The 20,230-nt window shown below is 39.8% G+C and overlaps 1 pseudogene; it reads left to right on the top strand.

Annotated features, from left to right (window-relative positions):
• Positions 1–3,958: 3,958 nt before the first annotated feature.
• LOC111546168 lies at positions 3,959–9,496 on the top strand (annotated as a pseudogene).
• The last annotated feature ends 10,734 nt before the right edge of the window (positions 9,497–20,230 follow it).

Below are 20,230 nucleotides of genomic sequence, written 5' to 3'. Positions count from 1 at the left end.
AGTAGCTGGGACTACAGGCACCTGCCACCACGCCTGGCTAATTTTTTGCATTTTTACTAGAGACGGGGTTTCGCCGTGTTAGGCAGGATGGTCTTGATCTCCTGATCTCATGATCCGCCCACCTCAGCTTCCCTTGAATTTGTATATTCTTAAATCTTTAGTCTACGGTTAAGAACTCTGGTTCAGGGGTATTGGTTTGGCAAGTGTTAAGGGGTTTTAGGGGGAAGATTGGAGAAGTATGTTAAGGTTCTGTTATTTCTGGGATAAAAAATAAGAAGATGCCAGGAAAAAGAAACTGAAGTTAGAGGCAATGACCTTTGTTTAGAAGGTCAATGCTGTGGTGCATTTTAAAACCATCTCATTTAAAAAGTACAGAGAGTACACCAGTACCCACTAGCTTGGTGGCTGTGGTTGCTTTAGCATCTTGTCCAACAGCCACGATAACCAAGCTATGTATCTTCCTTTTATTTTCTCTCAAGAGGGAGTTGATCTCCAATTTGCAAGTAAGTCTTCGAAATTTAGTTCAGTTAAGCCCAAGGATTTTAAAGACATCTCATACACAAAATGACACACATCAAGGGTGTGGGTATGTTGTTTTCCAGTGTTTCTAAGTAGGTGTGAAAGAAAACCTCATTTAAACTCTATTGAGAAATCAACAAAAGCCTTAAAACAAGAATAATGAAGCAGCATGAGTAATGTTCAGGGTCTATACTGAGACAAGGATGACGAGGGCATTGGTTCTTCAGTCAGAACAGCAACTGTCTATGCAATGTCTGAGGTCTGATTGTGCGACCTTGGGCCCAGCCACGAAATACTGTCACGCAAACCCAACCCCCCCTCATTAACAGTAACAACACACAGCGGTTTAGTGCTTTATGGTTTCAGTGCTCTTTTGCATGTATTATCTCATCTCTGGTCCATTTTTAGGATGGTGTTAGCCTTACCTCATGCCCCAGCATTTCATCATGTCTTTGGAGACATTGCAGCTTAGCTGATAGGTCTGATTTTTCTCCTTATGCTTTGGGCAACCTCTGGAAGGGGTAAAAGTGATGTTTTGGCTAGTAGTTTAAACAAATAACAAAGTTGGACTGAAATGGAAAGTTTCTAGTGAGATCAAAGAATATGACATAAGGGATGAAATTAAGCAGGGTTTATGCAGTGGTGGCTTCTCTCACTAGGGCTCTGTCAGACAAACTGTTCCCACTCATTTTCTCACTTGGCCCTCATGGGAACCCCCTGGAGGTAGGAGCATTTATTATTATTCCTAGTGTACAGATGAGGAAACAAACACTTGGCCATTTACATAGTTTATAGAAGTCATAGGGCCAATGACAGAGCGTAGTTCTTTTGCCTCTTAGGCCAATGCTCTTTCTTCCATACCCCAGTGCCTCTCTAGGTATAAGATAACTTCTCAAGTTTGGACGTTTTCTTGTATACATCACTTTCCTCTCCTGAATTAACACTGAGAGGTAATAAATTTCAGAGGAGAGCTGGGACTAAAGATACAGTCTTCACTCTGTCACTGGGTTCTCTTTTTTTCCCTTAAAGTGAAGAGAACTCCTGTTTCTTTTGTACATTGAGGTCCATGCTACTTTTTGAGTCCTATAGATAGAAGAGTATTAGACACTCATAGAACTCTTTTTGCTCTCATTATGTTGAGAAGCAACTCTATTGCTTCTCATTATGTTGTTGTGGTTAATGTCTTGATGTTCAGTATTATGAAACACACTGTCTTGAAACTTGTCCACTCAAAACCCATCACTTACTGCTTCTTTGGTTGTGGGCTCCATGGACTTTATAAGATCATTGAATGATGAAAGCAAGAAAGTTGGAGAATGAAGAGGTCTGTTAGGCAGTTTTCTACCTTCAACGTGCCTGTGGAGATGTTGGGTGAGTAATGTAAGAGAACAAGTGAATGGCATATGCAGCGGAGGGGGGGGGAGGGCCTCCTCTCAAGGAGTCATTATTACTTTTGTCTGTTTTCATTTTTGTTTTTTCTCTCATTCTTAGAAAGGTAGATCCTGTGTGCCAGGTGGGGCATGGCAACAGGAGTCTAGAATTTAGGAGAATGGAGAGGCTACAGTTGGACCCAGTTAGTCTTTTCAAGATTGTTTCTTCACCACTGTCTGAAGTTACTGGAATTGGATCTGGACAGAATATCAAAATCCCAGCCAACAGGGTCAGGTATTACTCAAAAAATCGGCGCATTTGCCTAAGACTAGAAAACTTTTTCCATTCCTCACTGGCAGGTCAACTGATCTTCTTGATATACTTTAATCCAGTCTCAGGAACAAGCATCAGTGACACTGGCTAAAAGCTCTAGGTAAGCAATAGATAAACTTTTGGCAGTAATGTCATTATTGGTATTTGAGTCAGTTGTTAGTGGCATTTATTATCCCCAGCCCCAAATCCTTCATTTAACTTTTATGTGTTTTTTTAGTTTTACTTCCCTGGATTCTTTTCTTCTCTTCAATTGTTGTAAATCAGTAACAGTTGAACTACACTGTCAAAATACAGTATTTTTTTTTAAATGAATGAAACTCTTTGTTAAGGAATGGTTCTTTCTCTAATGCAAATAATTACTTTCTAATTGTTCTGTAAGATTATACTTTACTGCATATATTTTTAAAGCAGGCAGCACCTGCAAAGTAATCATCTCATTTACCATTTTTAAAATTAAGTAGTAAGTCTATAGGACAATTCCAATTAAATAAAAAAAATTCAATAATGGAAATAGAGTAAGGACAAGGGGGAACATATGTTACACAAAGCAAAACTATTTTGAAACACAGCATCTTATGTGGCCTTCCTTAGATTTTAGTGGCTTTTAGAAAACATGGCTCTACACCTTGATTTACTACTCATCCCGAAGTCTAAATCCAAGGTTGTTCTTGGAACATTGCCTCTTCAAAGCATTCTTATTAGGAGCTGAGAGCACCCAAAGAGAGTGGTGAACATTTAAAGCATACAGCATATAATGTAGCTGTACTAATATGAAACAATTATTCTGTATTAGACTCCAGAGATTGAATTATACAATTCATATCTAAGCGAAAGATGAGCGCCATATTAAGCATATTTCTCCGTCTCTGAAAGCAGGCAGAAAACTTGTAAATGCATCTCAACAATCTTCTCCAAAGAGCATTCTTACTTGTCTGAAGCTATGGAGCATTCTGTTCTCTCTTGAATGTACTTTATCATCAATTCTTAAGCAGTTGAAAGGAGGCCTTGAATCTGAACCTATCCCACAATGCCCTTTATGTAGTGTGACTCTCAGAGGCCCCTGCTGCCCACACTTTGCCAAAGACTCATTTAACTTGATAGGCTTATGTATTCTACTCTTCTTTTCAACGGGAGTGGCTGGAGCAGGGTAGAGGTAGAAGATCATTCTGTGTAATGGATCCAATTACAAAGACTTTTGGAGGAGTGCTGAGACGAGGTTATATTTGGTGGGAGGAATAATCCTTTAGAATATGGTATGGCCCAATATCGGTCCTGGAAATAATCCTATCTATAGGAGACACTTCTACTTCATTTAGAATTTAAAGGGATGGAATATTCATAAAAATTTTTACATTGAAAGTTTAATCCCAGCCTGGGGCTTGAGGAGCTAATTTCATCCCAGGTCTCTTTGCTCTACCATTACTGCTTTCTCATACTTTATCAGGAAAATTTTACAATGCCTTTGTGCAATTAAGAGATACTGAGTGGCAATTATTGGCTCATTCTACATACCAACTTAATGGCCTGAGATTCTTTGGTTTTAATATCTAGCAAGTTTTACATGAGGCCACAGAATCAACTCTTAATTCATTCAGTAGTAATAGTTCAGTACTATCTTGGTGGTGTGTATTATTTGTAGAGATCACAGTTTTATGACTTGGGACTTGAGCAGGGCTTAGAAAAGTTGGTGGGGTTTCTGAGTGAGTAGTCAATAGTCCCAAGAATTGACAGACACATGGGGAAAGAAGTTGTGGCAGACAATCATAGAAATGAAGAAAAGACAGAAAGAACAGGGAACGAGAAAGAAGTGAATGGTGGGAGTGGTGGATGCCCCTAAATCATCTTGTACTGCTGTGCTGGAGCCAGTTTTGAAAGGCTCACCGAAGCTGATTATAGTTTTCTTTTGAACTCTGTTCTGTGATTTTGTTTTGGTAACTTCAAATTGGCACAGTGGGAGCATTTACACCATAGATATTGGTGAATACTACAAATCAGGGCTTTTTTTTTTTTTCCCCTCCAGGGAGCTAGTTGTTCAATATTTACCAGCATACTATGACCTTAGATGTTTCTTTGTGATACAAGAAGCCTAACTTATCAAATGTGTCATAGCAGGAGAGAGTTTGGGAGACACTGGATTAGTTGGGCAGGGGCCAGTTCCACGACTAGAAATAACAAACTGGAGTTTCTATTCCCATAGTTGACTGAAATGAGAAGCAGGTCAAGGTATGGAGAGAAGAGGTCAAACTAGTTGAGAAAGATGTATTGTAGGCATTTTGCAGAAAGCAGGAGCAGTCTTATTTAGCACTCACAACAGATGAATAAATGGTGGTTGGGAGAGGTTAAATCTGTATATCACACAAGTTAGAACCAATTAGAATTTATTTTACCCAACGTCCTCATTTCCCACACTATAGGGTTCCTCTGTAGACCTCTGCATTCAATGAGGCAGGTGGTGCTCCCCTCAACTTTTGGGCTTAGCATCGACATTGTAATCTAGATTGAGCTTTCTAGTGATACCTTGTACACAGCTCTGCATGGCAGCCCTGCCTGCGGGTCACCTCCCTCTGACTCTATACACATGAAGAACATCCTCAGCCAAAACATCCCTGCTCCACTCCAGAGCAAACATCAGTTTCCCCTCCTCTTCTAAGTTTATAACTTTTTCTTTATTTCTACTGCCTTCTCATTCATTCATTTAGTCATTCAATAAACATTTGTTAAAAGCCTGTGTGCATTGTGAGAGAAAGAGGGAATTCAACCTAGGAAGGCCTACTGGAGGGAACACATGTGTGTGTCTAATTTGGAAGCTGAAGAAGAAGAAGGAGTAAAGATGTGGGTTTGAGGACCACAGATGGGGGGCTAGACTTTCTAGGTCATCACGGAGACTCCATCTGTTTTGACTATTTCTCTTCAATATGAGCAAAAGCCTTAGCCTGGCAACTTACTCTTTTCTTCTGATTTTCTTTCATCTTTTGTCTCTGGCTGTTATCCAGGACCAGGTGGATCTCACTGACTTAGATGTTTTCCCTTCAGAGATCCTGGTGCCTTCTGTGCCCCTACCCCCACGGTGAAATCACTTTAGATACAATAATGCTATATGATATTTTTGCTTATCTGAAAAGCATAACTTAATTCTATTTATTGAAGTGGACTGATTCATATAAAACGTACATAGTAAATCATTTTGAGTTATTGATTTGGTAAAAAGGCCTATGGTTTGAAACAATTTTACATTTTGATCATGTGACATTATCCACTGAATGTCTTCTGATTTACATTTATTTATTTTTAGTTGTACGTTTATTAATGATAAATGGAGTTCAACTATAAACGACTATAGAATTTCATGAGATATTTTAAGGAGGTGTTAGAGTTAGGAACTTGTGGGTGGGGAGCCATATATGAATAAAGATAGTTTCAGTCAGATGTGAGAATCACACTTTGAGAAAGTGTGGTCTCTGGACCAGAAACATCAGTATTACCCAGGAATTTATTTCAAATGCACATTTTTGAGCCCCACCCCAGGCCTGAATCAGAAATTCGGCAAGTGGGGCCCAGTAATTTGCATTTTCACAAGCTCTGCAGGCAACTCTGATGTTAGCTAAATATGAGAATCACTGATTAAAGTAATACTAACAAAGTTTAGCAACATTTAAAGAAAATTTTAAATGAAGTAGTACAGTTAAGTCATTAACTCACTTTGGTCAGACCAATACTTGTTTGGATCCTTAGGCATATTTTCTACTTACTGTATTCTTAAAACCAAAAGTGTTTCAGCATTTTCACTTCTTTTGCAAATAACCATTAGACAGACTTGTAAAAAGATTGATTGTACACTTTCATTTCCTCAAGCGGTCATTTATTCTTTCACATAATACTCATTCTCCAGGCAGCAGACAAAAGACTTGAAGACATACACAGCTGAAGGAAATGAAAAGGCGACAAGGCTAAGAGAACAAAGATGAGCATTGTCACGGTCTGGAGGGTGGTGGTGGAGGAAGCCTTCTCTACGCTGGTGCCTCTATTGGAACTTTCAGGAAATGAACATGTGTGTTTTGTGTTTTTCCCTTTACACCTCAAGAAACTTGGAACAATGATTTTCTTTTATGGAGAAGCTTACATTTAAGCAGATGAAAAATTAGCCCCAAGAATAGAAATACAGAATCAAAGTCCACAAATTAATTATTGCTTCCCCTGGTTAGCTGATCTTCAATTCTGATATCTTCCTCTCTGGTGTAGGGGAGTAAGGGTTATACCCATTTTTAAATTCTTTGTTGTATTACGACTACTAATACACAGGGAAAGTTTCTATGCATTCATTTATTCAATAGATATTTATTAGCACTCACTGTTTATGGAACTGCCCAAGATATTGTGGGAGATACAAGGGAGATGACAACATCAACCCTGTTCGCAGAGTGTTTGAAGTCTACCAGGACTTCAAATGTGTCCACTGTACACGTAAGCATAATAAAAGTTAAAAGTAGGTGTGCCATACAATGGATCAAAATCAAAGGCTGTAAGAAGAGGAAAGGCATTCCTTCTAGCTTTGGTCGGATTTGGTCCACAATCAAATCAAATTCTTACTAAGTTCATACTCTCTTACTGACAAACTAAACTGCTGCAAAAAATAATCCTCCCCCATGGGAGATCTTACAGTCAGATCCTAATTGCCCTAGCTCAGTTTAGAATGTAGCTTTGAAAAGAATGACAAAAGACCTTGAAGAGGCGAGCAACAGATTTTGAAATATCTGGTCTACAAGGGTAAGAGACTGTATGATGCCAAAGCCTGGGGGTACCCAGCTGGGGTCAATCGATATTAATTGCTAACACCTAGAGGTAATTAGCAGTAATTACCCAAAGGAGTGATGGGATGGCCAGACTGACTTAAAGGCAGCAATTCCAGGAGCTCCTAGCATGTTGGGAACCTAACAGTTTCTAGGTAACCATAAATAAATTAGGTTTCCCCAGCAATTTATGTAGAGAGTTTTAAAACTGCATTACAAAGGACCCCTGGGGCAAGCTTTTATAAATATATTATTAAAACTTGTAACCCTTCCTACCCAGAGGTGAAGTTTATTTTCTCACACTTTGAGTCTGAGAACTTGCTTTAACCAATAGAATATCGGGAAAGAGAAATTTTGCAACTTCTTTTGCTAGTAGGTCTTACAAGACCTGCAGCTTCCACCTTCACCTTCTAGGAACATTGCCCTGAGATCAACTTGTGAGGTAGCTGGTCTAGCCTCCTGGAGGAGAAGCAGTTTTGTGGAGAAGATTCAGGCACCCCTGCCAACAGCACCAACTCCAGATATATGAGTGAGTGCATCTTAGAGTCTCTGGCTAATAGTGTACTAAAGTGTTGGACACTCAGAGTAGATCATTTTGACACCACCTTTTTCCCTATGGCAAAATTATATTCAACTATAATAAAAATTATAATTTTCTTTGTTTCTTAGTTTTAAAGCAAACAATTGGCAAGATAACGAATGTCAAAGATATTCATATTGAGCAAAATATTTCATAGATGAAATACAAATTATATTCAACAAAAAATATACTTGTTTTCACCTTGCCTCAGTTTGAAATTTTTTTTGCACAGAAATTCCCAAGAGTAAGAATGATTGTAAAGACAAGGAAACACAACTTGAGTTCCTTCTGTTCTGTGATTTTATCATTGCTAATTTCAAATCTACTGATTAAACATAAGAATATGTAGTACCATGGAAATAGGGATGTGAACTGCGCACAACGAAAGCTTGAACAAGTCCTAGTCACTATGAAACTATTCTTAAACATATGTAACAGACACTGGGGGGGCTGGGGGTTGGGGGGCGACTGTGTAACTGAGTTCTCCAAATTAACTTCTATGTAGAACACAATGTTTATTAAAAGATAAGGAATAAAATGGGCTAATTTGAAGCTTCTGTAAATGTTATTAAAACTCAAGAGCTCCAGTATTTGTTCAGAAATTAGGCCAACACCCTCCTCGGCCACCTGCTCCTTGGCCTCATCGCTCGGCCTCTGCCTGGCCTATCGCCTGCCGCCGGCGTTCGACGGGCTGGACCTGAGCCAGGCGGCGGCGTGCACCAACGAGAAGGAGCAGCTGCAGGGCCTCAACAACCGCTTCGCCGTGTTCATCAAGAAGGTGCATCAGCTGGAGACGCAGAACTGCGCGCTGGAGGCCGAAGTGGCCGCGCTGAGACAGCGCCACGCCCAGCCGTCGTGCGTCGGCGAGTTCTTCCAGCGCTAGCTGCGCGACTTGCGCGCGCAGCTGGAGGAGGCCAGCTCGGCGCGTGCGCAGGCCGTGCTGGAGCGCGACAGGCTGGCCGAGGAGGTGCAGCTGCTGCGGACGCTAAGGCCCCGAGGGTGCCCTGAAGGCGCAGTAGCGCGACAGGGACGGCGCCACGCTGGCCCGCCTGGACCTGGAAAAGAAGCTGGAGTCGCTGCTGGACGAGCTGGCCTTCGTGCGCCAGGTGCACGACGAGGAGGTAGCTAAGCTGCTGGCCACGCTTCAGGCGTCGTCGCAGGCCGCGGCCGAGGTGGCCGTGGCTGTGGCTGAACCAGATCTGACCTCGGCGCTGAGGGAGATGCGCGCCCAGTATGAGTCCCTGGCCGCCAAGAACCTGTAGTCCGCGGAGGAATGGTACAAGTCCAAGTTCGCCAACCAGAACGCGCAGGCCGCGCAGCACCGAGGCCATCCGGACCAGCCGCGAGGAGATCCGTGAGTACTGGCGCCAGCTGCAGGTGCGCACCATCGAGATCGAGGGCCTGCGTGGGGCCAGTGAGTCCTTGGAGAGGCAGATCCTGGAGCTGGAGGAGCGGCATAGTGCCGAGGTGGCTGGCTACCAGGATAGCATTGGGCAGCTGGAGAATGATCTGAGGAACACCAAGAGTGAGATGTCACGCCACCGTCGGGAATACCAGGACTTGCTCAATGTCAAAATGGCTCTTGACATTGAGATAGCAGCTTACAGGAAACTGCTGGAAGGTGAGGAGACGTTTTAGCATCAGTGGGTTAGGCATTTCGGGGCTGAATCCACTTCCCAGTCCAAGTTATCCGCTCCCACCTAGAATCCTCAGTTCTACAACCTCCAAGTCTCATCCACTGGGCTATCACTTAAGAAAGGAGGAGGGGGCATCTAAGGTAGCTTCTAAGAAAACCTCCCAGATAGAGGAAAGTTTTGAAGAAATATTAGAGGAGACAGTGATATCTACTAAGAAAACCGAGAAATCAAATATAGAAGAAACCACCATTTCAAGCCAAAAAATATAATTCCATTGCTTTGAAAAAGTTAATGCTTAAGAGGGAATGATATGCATTTGACTGGTTGAACAGCCTATTCCTGAACCATAACACCTTCCACCACTATAAAATATCTTCAAGGCTTCAGTCTCATATTTAGTATTGAATACTTACCTTCTGTAATAAGAAAACCACCCCTTAGATTGAAGTAAACTGCAGTCCTGGAGCAATCACAGATGAGTTATCTAAGAATACAGCTTTCTGACCTTCAGCTTACGCTTCAGTGATCGATGATTCAGGTGCAGAGGAAGTCCAAACTACGGTGCTAAATCTGTGATCATCGTCATTTGCTGTGAACTGAAATTAAAACTATTCACGCTACCCAGCCATTACCCAGCTAAACTTACTCTAGGTACCTAAAACGTAAGATCACTGCCAAAGATAAATTAATGGTCCACACCCAATTCCACTCTGATAGAACTTTCACAAATAATTGATGTTTGTTTAATGGACACCTTCCACCTCCCTCAATTCCACATATACTTTTCTTCCATGTAGGAAAAAAATAGTCTAGTGTAGTATTCTTCCCATGTAAACACATTTTGGTTTTTCTCAAAAGAACTTACCCCCATTTGCTCTCTTTGCTCAGTGGGTAAAATTAGATGCATGTTGACCATGTCTATGATTCGTGTAATTACTTATCCCTGCCCATTTCATCTTCTTTCAATTCTGTAGGTTAAAAAAAAAATGGCAGTGATGAATTTTAAGGGTTTCCCCCAACATATAAAATAATGAAAAGAATCCCTAGACTTTAGGCCTTCAACTTACACAAATCCATTTAATTGGGGTAAAAAAAACTATTAAGGATATAGCTTTTCACCTTTACTTTAGAAGCACACTAAATAGTTATTCCAAACTGTGATGAAGCTGACCTTAGATTTAGTAGTATAAGCTAGAGGAAGTAAGTGTTTCTATGAGTGGAAAAAGCCAAGGTGTCATTTACGTGTCAGTTCATTTGTGGTGATACAGAATTAGCTTTTTCATCCCCATACCCTTAGAATCCACGTATTCCCCTTCCCACTAGTCTAGGTCCTAAAAATGCCTCGCTTTCACTCTCCTATGTGAGTGCTCAGTGTAGGATATTTTGTCACTAGAACACAATGCTGCTGCCCCAAAGTAAAAAAAAAACAACAAAAAAACACAACCACTTCTGGTCAATCAACACCACCAGCAAATATAAGAAATAAATCTTTCTCTTTTCTAAAAGACTTCCCCAACACTTACCCCGTGGTTGCACAGTTGGTGGGGTCCTGCCGGATAGGAAGAGACACCCAGACCAGAGAAGGGGTGTGCATGCGCCTACTCGCTTGCTAGAAGTAGGTTCTGGACAGTCAGCTCTTCATCTGCCCAACTGTGTAGCATCTGCATTGCCCAGTCTTTCATGTGTGCCAAGGCTGATGCAGGATTTGTTCTCTGTCCAGCAGTCACTTCTGCCAGAGCTGAAGAGTTGCCCCATCTCTGTTCCATGTCTCCTTTAAGAGCTCTGGTGATAAGGACATGATGCTTTTACTGAACTTTCTTATCCTAGCACATGCTTCAATAGTTCAAGGAACTTGAAAGACACTTTTCTCTTCTTCCTTACTTTTACCCCATCCCTGTCTTTACTCCTCACACTTATTGTAAGACATTAGTAAAATAAGAAATTAAAAGTCACATGAATCCCACCAAAAAAAAAAAAAAAAGAAAAAAGAAAAGAAAATAGGCCAACAGGTTTTTTTTTTTTTCTTTTTTTTCCAGGGAGGAGTAGTTTACCACTGACGCTGTTTGGAATTGCTGGCACATGGTGATAATCAAAGGTAGGCTGACTTCTTGTCATTTAAATTGTTGCTTCAAAATTTACAGATGATGTACCCTATTTTTGCCTGTGCCTTATGTGGACTGCTCCTGCTGACCCATGCTGGATATGCCTCTGTTTTTGTTACCAGAGGAAGATTTCTGCATGGGTCTGCAGCAACTTCAATTCTTGCCTCCTCAGAAAAAAGAATTTGACTGAGGGGCATAAGGCAGAAGGAGAGACCAGGGCAAGTTTTGGAGCAGGAGTGAAAGTTTATTAAAAACCTTTAGAGCAGTAATGAAAGGAAAAAAAGTACACTTGGAAGAGGGCCGAGTGGATGACGTGAGAGGCCAAGTTCATGGCTTGGCCTCTTGACTTGGGGTTTTATATGTTGGCATGCTTCTGGAGTCTTGTGTTACTTCTCCCCACTCCTGAGATCTTACTGGGAAGCAGCTGATCACCAGTTTCAGGTGTTTTCTGTTAGAGACTGCCGTTCCCTGGCACCAGCTGTGACAAATTGTTACTTTAGAGAGACAGTTAACAACTCCCTGACCATCACCTGTTGGTCGCCCAATGCTCCTGGTGTGTGTGTGTCGGGGAGCCCTCTCCTGCCCTGCTCATATCTGTTAGCTACCTACTGTACCACTTTTAGCATTTCACATCCCATCTGACTGTGACTAGGTGAGACCAGCAGGAACTGCTCAGTTGACCCAAAGAATCACCAGAAATAATAAATGGTTATTTCATGCCACCAAGTTTCAGGATAATTATGTAGCCATAGATAAGTGGTGCAGGAAATAATCACTTAGAGTAATTGAGCTAGATTTTTCTTCCTGAAGCTGTGACAATTATAAGAGCTCTAAATATGTACTGGTAGAATGTAAAGATTTGGGGACTATTGTTGATGGTATGGCTTATTAACGGAGGCGAAGTCATTTAAAATAAAATGGGAGAGGCGATGCAAGAAGGAAATGGGGAGAGAAAAATGTTTCTGTGAAGATTGGAGATTTAAAATTATCACGAATAGATTGGTGAGGGGGAGTGATTCAAAGAAAGCAGTGTTTTAATTCCTGAAGCTAAATCATTTTTGCATCTTGAGTATGAAACCAGACCTTTGGGAATGGGATCTGAATGTCCCTGAAACAATGAGGTGTGCTTCTGCATACCAGCAAAGACATAAAGCTCTGTTCCAAAAGCCAGGATGAAGGACACATTGTGGGGATTATGTTTTCATGGTACAGAGCTTTAACATACTTATTTGGTAGGTAATTTCTGAAGCAGTAGCAAGGATACAATGGTAAAAAATTGGCAAAAATCCATCCCACTCATTACTAATAACTTTAAATTTATGTGGTAAATTACATAACCATAGATAAATGCCATTTCCATATCCGGTTTCTGAAATGTCTACAAATATGAAACTGAGTCACAGAAAACTGGAGTGTTATTTTAAACATTTCAGTCCATTCAGCTTTTGCTTTTTATGACTTTGATTTTCATGCTATCTCAAACATTTCTTTCTTGAAGAACGGATTTTTTGGACCATGATTTGGCAAAGACAATGTGTGTACTATGAAAATTGGAGACTGGTTGTCAGGAGAGGTGATGTTCTGTTCAGTAAAATTATACTGAAACATATCAGGAGGAGAAATAAATTCCTGGAATAATGAAGAGCTGTATGTTTGAACCGTTATGGAATACAACAGAAGGCTGTAGGTAGAAGAACAATGACAGTGAATCTGCAAGTGATTAGAAAGATAGGGCTGAAAATTATGACCTCAGTTGGCCAATGACAAACAAATTGAAAATTTAATTTGGAGCAAACTTTCATATAATAGTGAGACTTAATTGGTAGAAATTTAGGAATGTCATATAACAGTGGGAAGTATATCTGTCTTATTCAACATGTTATACTCCATAACAACATGGAGTATAAACACATAGGAAGAAATCTATTTTTTTATACATTAAAGGTGTGATAAGTATTGGACAGATTTCTGAAAGGATGTAAAGAGGGAAAAATAGACCTGACATTATTGTGGAATGGATTACAGCATGCCTGGTCAGATGCAGAATATGAATGAAGTTTTCATGATGCAGATTATAAAACTACTAAACTGGCAAGACATGGATACAAAAGGGTGGCGGATTTTTTATTTTATTTTTTAACTTTTGGACATTACTAGAAATCTCCTATTAGAAACAGAGGTGTTGGTCCATGGTTAATTTTCCTAGCTGACAGTGAATTATAAGAAAACATTTGTAAGAAAAAATTTTGAGAAACTGCTGGTCTGGATTTATTTTAACCAATAAGAAAGACCTGTTGATAAAAGAACAGTGTTAGGAAAATTGGGACAGAGATGACCATGATATAATAGAAGTTTGTTATAGGTACACTGGGAAAGGTGACTTGGTCAGACCTGATACCAGACTTCTCAAAAGAATACTTCAAAAAATTCAGAGAAAATCAAGTTGAAATTCCATGGCCAAGACTCAAAATAAACCAAAGCTAAAATGAGGTAGAAATTCTTAACAGTAGTAACAGTGATAATTGAATTTTTACTATAAGCTAATTACTCTGCAAGACACTTGGAATACATTATTTATAGAAAAACAGTTTTTTGTCTTCTTGGGGTCATTCACCACTGACACCAAGAGGAGAGAAAAAAAGTGTATGTGTGGTGGGGTATCAGAGGGACACTGTGATGGCTCATAGGTCTCCTCAGATATTTTTAAAGGTTACATGTCAAAAATTAGGGAGGACATCCTAAATAAAAGGTAAATGTAAAATTGTGGCAGAAAATTGTAGGAAAAATGTTATGAATATAGTGGGCTCAAAATGTGCTGAGGCTTGGGAATGATGGCCACTTAAAACAGTTCTCAAAGGATGGACTTAAAGGCTGCTGTGGCACTCCTGGGATAGCAGTGGCAGCCTTGCTCAGTGTTCTTGTCTGCCTAAAAAGAAGAAGCTTCTAACTGGAAAGGAAGAACCTTCTAGCTGGAAAGATAACAAATACAGCTACACAGCAGTGAAATGTATAATAGAGGAGTAGATGACAAAGAGGCTCTTGCTGTTTTAAATGTTGTTATCTCTGCATCCTGGCTCTGAACGGACTTTGCAAGAGCCATCCTGGGAATGCTGTTGTGATATTGTGCACTCCCAGAGGGTATGTGAATAAGACAATGACAAATGCTTTAATTTAGAAAAGGATAAAAAGTCAGCTGTAGAAGCTAATATAATTTTTTAGTTCTTTCAGGGTTTGTTTCCTCATCTGTGATCCCACTGAAATGACTTCATCATGACATCACAGCAGCTTATGCATTTTGTCATAACTACTTGCACATATACTTTTATCGTATTTGGATTGGGAACTCCTTAAAAGCAGGGACTGTCTTATGTTCATCTTTGTGTTCTCAGAGGCTGTTGAACTGCATGGAATCACAGGAAGGACTTTTGCTTATTGTCAGTCTCTTGCTCCTTCTCCTGCTGTCTTCTGTCCTCTCCCTTCCTTGTCTTCTTCCCATTCAGCACATTATGTTGAGCTTTGATGCAATTAAAAACAAACTTCTTCCATAGTTTATGAAACTTTGGTTGTCTTTTGAATTCTTTGAAAAAGAAACTGTAATTTTTTTTTCTTTTTTTGAGACAGAGTCTTGCTATATTGTTCAGGCTGGTTTCAATCACCCAGGCTCAAGCAATCCTCCTGTCTCAGCCTCCCAAGTAGCTGGATTACAGGTGTGTGCCACCATGCCCAACCTGAAACTGTAATCATTTATCTAGTGTTTTCATGTAGGAATTTCTTCCAGACATTTGTTGGAAAATTAATGTATTTTGCCCAGTCTTTAATTTTGGGAAAAATTAGTTGAGAAAATGAGCAAAAGCATTATAATTCTCTTGCAAGAATTAAAGCTTAGCAGTCAGTGTAGGGAATCCACTGATGCAAAATTGAAACCATGAGCAGGAAGTGCTGATGTGGAAAGTTAAAGATTTGAAGGTCAAGGTCGACATGTTCCAGAGCTGGGACAGGAGCAGGTCTGAGAGAAGCAGTCACTATCAGGAATCATACGTCCAGCTGTTGTTTGTCGACAGCCCTGTCTGCAGCAAACTGTCATTTCTGAAAGTAAATATTAATAAGCTTATACGCATTCTATATGGTATACAATCTTATGAATGGTGTTTCAAGAAATGATGAGTTTAGAAACAAATCCTAAAAATGGCATTTCGATAAGTAATTCTGGGTAGTGCTGGTGACCTTTCCAGGAGATCAACTATTATGTTATTTCGATTACCTAATAATGTTTGCTGGCATTTTTCAGTGTTTGAATATTTGCTATAGGCTAGGTTTCTTGTAATTACTATTAAACATGTTTCTTATTTATTTTTATTTTTATTTAATTAATTAATTAATTAATTTTGAGAAGGAGTCTCGCTCTGTCACCCAGGCTGGAGTGCAGTGGCGCGATCTCAGCTCACTGTATGTTTTAGGGTTCCCCAGTAAAATAATATCCTATATATGTATGTATATATATATATACACACATAAAATCACATACATATATGATGGAAATTAGCTAATGCGATTATGGAGACTTAGAAGTCTGAAGACCCGCCCTCTGCAAGTTGGAGAACCAGGAAAGCCAGTGGTGTGATTCAGTTTGAATTCGAAGATCTAAGAATGAGGAACATCGATTTTTCCCAGGAGGAGGAGATGGATGCCCTAGTTTAAAGAGTAAATTTGCCATTCCTCCACCTTTTTATTCTTGGATGCCGGTCCATATTGGTGAAGGCAATCTTCTTTCTACTTATTCAGTTGCTATTCTCTTCCAAAAGCACCCTCACAGACACACTCAGAAATAATGTTTTACTTGTTATCTGGGCTTCTTTAACCCAGTCAAATTGACACAGAAAATTAGACATCACATCATAATAATGAGTAAAGAGTGTGAAGAATGTTGGAAGTATTTTAAGAATAACACAATTTCAGAAATTCTGAGAATTCTAATTTTTTTCCTAGCAGATACCTGAAGATTAGTATCTGTCAGCAATTTATAAATACTAACTGAGTCATCCTGTGCTCAAATAAATTATGATAAATTAACTCGACTTTACTTTTGCTAGTGTGAGTAGAACATTTGTTCACTGGACTGTCTGAGATTTACTGCAACTGGATTTCAGTAAAATATTTCACAACCTCTTGTTATATCTTAATGGAGAAGATGGAAACATCTGAGTTGAATAATAGGCCATTAAATTAATTTGTAGCTTGTTAAACAGCCATGTCTAAAGTGTGGTGATTAGTGAATCAATATTATCTTGAAGTCACCTTACTAGAAGTCAGCCCTATGATTGTGTTTTTGGTCAAGTTCTCACCAATGACTTGAAAAAAGATTAAAAAAAAGTCACTTTCTAGCATGCACATGATTATTAAACACACAGACACAATGTGTTGATAATATTTTGACTAATAAAAGTAAATACTTAGAAGTTTCCAGCACGTAGGAAACAGGTGCTAAGAACAACCAGTTGAAATTTAAGACTGACAATTATGGTAAAAACAAACAAAACCCAAGTATATAATGCGCGAGTCTTAGATTAATGGTAGTTTATATAGAAAAATAACCCCAGAAGTTTTAATGGAGTGCAAGTCTAACATAAGCTTACAATAAAACAGGGTTGCCAAGACATCTAATGGAAACTTTGGTTTCACTAACATAACTAACATATCTAGAACATGCAAGGTATTAGTCTCCTTGAATTCTACATCGGACTGTATCTAGAGCATTATATTCCATTTTAGAATAGTATCAATAAATATTGATAAATGGGCATAAATATGGAGGAGGATGCCCAGAATATAAATTTATTTTTTTTTCTGGAAATCAAGCTATGGAAGAACTAGAGATGTTTCACTGACTAGGGAAATGTTGATGGGGAAAGGACCATTGTTATCAAATATTTGATATTTGATATTTTGTCTATGCATATGAACTAGAGGTTATACTTATTTGGTGTCACTCTGGGTAACTAGGGCCAATTAATTTAGTTTATAGGTAGGTAGAGTGAAACTCAAATTACAAAAAAGTAGTGGGACAGGCTCTGAACTCCCCATCAGTGAAGACGTTTAAGTAGAGGTTAGAGTATTTGGCACTTAAAAAATCTGACTAGTTCATTTTCCTGCATTTCTGGGAGATGGTAATAGGTGACATTTAATGTTCTTTCATCGGAAATGCTATATATGGTTCTATGCAATAATCAATAACCAGATGTCAAAATGAGAAAATGAGCACACCTGCCATATTATTGACTCTTGTGTTTTATGGTCTACTTAGTCTGACCAATCATCCTGCTTTACCTGGGACTGTCCTGGTTTTAGTATTGCAAATTCCATGTTCCAGAAACTCTTTCAGTCTTAGAAAAACAAGAAAAGTTGGTCACTGTGGTCAGACTCAGTCACTTAAGGAGCGCATCTCAGCTCTTGAGTTGCACTTGGAGTTGATCCACAGGCTAGGATTTGCAAGAGGCTGGTTGATTTGTTTCTTCCATGGATACGATCAGTGAGAGGGAGGAAGCCCCAAAGTTCGAATGCTTATGAGCCTAGGTCGGAATCTTATTATCCAGAAACTCCTTCAAGGATTTGGGGGCAAAGAGTTCATTTGTGTCATGATCCTGGAAAGCCTAGCTGTGGGAGTCAGAGAACTGAGATTGGAGAGGGAAGAATGCCCATATGGTGTACTTTGAACATGTTATCACTGTGGACAACTGGTGCTTAGTCCTAGGGAGGGCTTCTGGGACACTTTGCAAAACACATCTCTGTGTTGTACCTGTCAAAAGCTCTATCTAGTGATGTTAACTTTCTGGTATGTCTGGCCCATCCTGCTCACTCCTCCATCCAAAGAAAGTCCTCAAGTCTTTGATCAAATGGGAATGAATTGGGGTTATGTTAGGACACCAACAGAGGCTGCCACCTGCCTCTGATTCAGACTTTTGTTGTTACCTTTATCTCTGAATTACCCTATACGTATGGTCACAGAAACACAGTAGATTGAAAGAAGCAGCATGCATTTGTGGCAGATTGAATAAATAGACTCACTACTTCCCTCCTTCCTGTATCTCTGCCTTTCGTAGTGACTCTTCAATTCTTCCCATTAAAGAGAGTGAGAGTGAGTTTAAAAAAAAAAAAAAAGCCCCCTGACTTTGGATCTGACCATGTTTCTGTTTTGGTTAATGGAACGTGGACAGAAGTGAGAAGGTTGCCAGGACTCGCCCGAGGCCTGAAGAGTGTTGTATGTGTCTGCAGGTGCTTTGGGCCTCTGCCGTCACCATGAGAAGAACATGCCCCAGCTAGCCCATGTGTCCACGGAGGGTGAGAGATAGTTGGAACAGCTCCAGATCCAGCTGCAGCTTGGAAGTGACCAGCCTAGTCCTGCTGAGATTGGCAGAACCACCCTAGCTGACCTATAGAAATACAACAAATACAGGCTGTTGTGCAGTCTAGACTGCACTATCTGTAGTATACTATGAATGAATAATTTTATAATTCCTAAAATTACTTTTTAGCAATCATAAGTGTACTATATTGTTTTATTGCATAAAAGGACTAATTTATTAAATGTAAACATTACAGTATCACATTTGTGGGTGTGTCTCAGCCACCCCTTTATGTCTGGACCTGTAAATCTTGCTCTCTCATGCTTTCTCTTGCTCTCTTTCTCTTTTTAAAAAATATAGACTTCTTTTTTCAAGCAGTTTTATGTTCACAACAAAACTGAGCAGAAAGTACAGAGAGTTCCCATATGCCCACTCCCTCCACCTACAGCATCCCCCATTATCAACATCCCACACCAGAGTGGTACGTTTGTTACAACCAATGAGCCAACACTGACAGTTTGTTATCACCTAAAGTCCGTAGTTTACATTAGGATTCACTCCTAGTGTCATATTTTCTATGGGTTTTGGCTATCACACGATTTTCACACAATTTTTCTGTCTCTGTCACCCAATTTTGCTAACTTTAATACAGGTTTAGAGTTTAAAAAATATACTAGGAGTCTCAACAAATGCTAGGGGCCTAAGAATCTTGATGCCTAAAAGAGTCTACTCTTGAAGGAGTTAACTTCTCCAAATCTCATTAGCAAAATGGAGGATAATAACACTTACCTTGGGTGGCTGCTTTAAGGATTAGCAGTATTGTAAAACAAATAACACTGTAATAGTGGAATTGCTATAGTGACATTGCTGTAGAGGACCCAGAGGGATGGGAAGTAATTGATTTACAAAAAAGAGGAAAACAGGGTAAAGCAAAGAATAAAATGGTATTGTCAGCAAAGCCACTTCTTCCCTTAGAGGGAACAGAGTGGGTTCCTATGACACTTTTGCTTCGGTTTGGAAATGATGTAAGGGAAGAGACTCCATCTGCAGTAGTTATTCTCAAGCCCTGTCCATGGGCAGTAGGATGCTAAGAGATCATAGACTGATGTGCTCCTAAATATAGTCAGTAATGAGAGGTTGGACTTCGAGATAATTTTGACTCAACAGGACTCTCTATTGAAGGCCTAGGGAGGGCTGTGTGGAAGAATATAAAAGCAAGTGTACCCATGCATGCATTGCATGATGTCAGTGTTTTTCAGCAGGATGGATGTTTGGCGTGCTCACATCTCCCATGGATCCTCAGTGTCTATTGCAATATTCACATTGCTATTTCTTGCACATTATACAATATGCTTTGTTACTTGTATGTTGTGTCGGAAGATATTTTTGTTTGCTCCTCCAAACCCACTTTCTCTCCTTCTTCACTCTGCCCTCTGTCCTGGAAAACTGGTCTGTATGGACTACATCAATAGGCCTCATTCATGGCCAGATATCTTTCCATAATTCTGTGTCAAGTTCTACATTTAAGGTACTTCCTGAAGTTCTAAAAGAGGTAGATAGT

Source organism: Piliocolobus tephrosceles, chromosome 11 (genome assembly GCF_002776525.5).
Source record: "Piliocolobus tephrosceles isolate RC106 chromosome 11, ASM277652v3, whole genome shotgun sequence".
In the NCBI taxonomy this organism is placed as follows: Eukaryota; Metazoa; Chordata; class Mammalia; order Primates; family Cercopithecidae; genus Piliocolobus; species Piliocolobus tephrosceles.
This window is presented reverse-complemented; position numbering and strand designations above follow the sequence as displayed.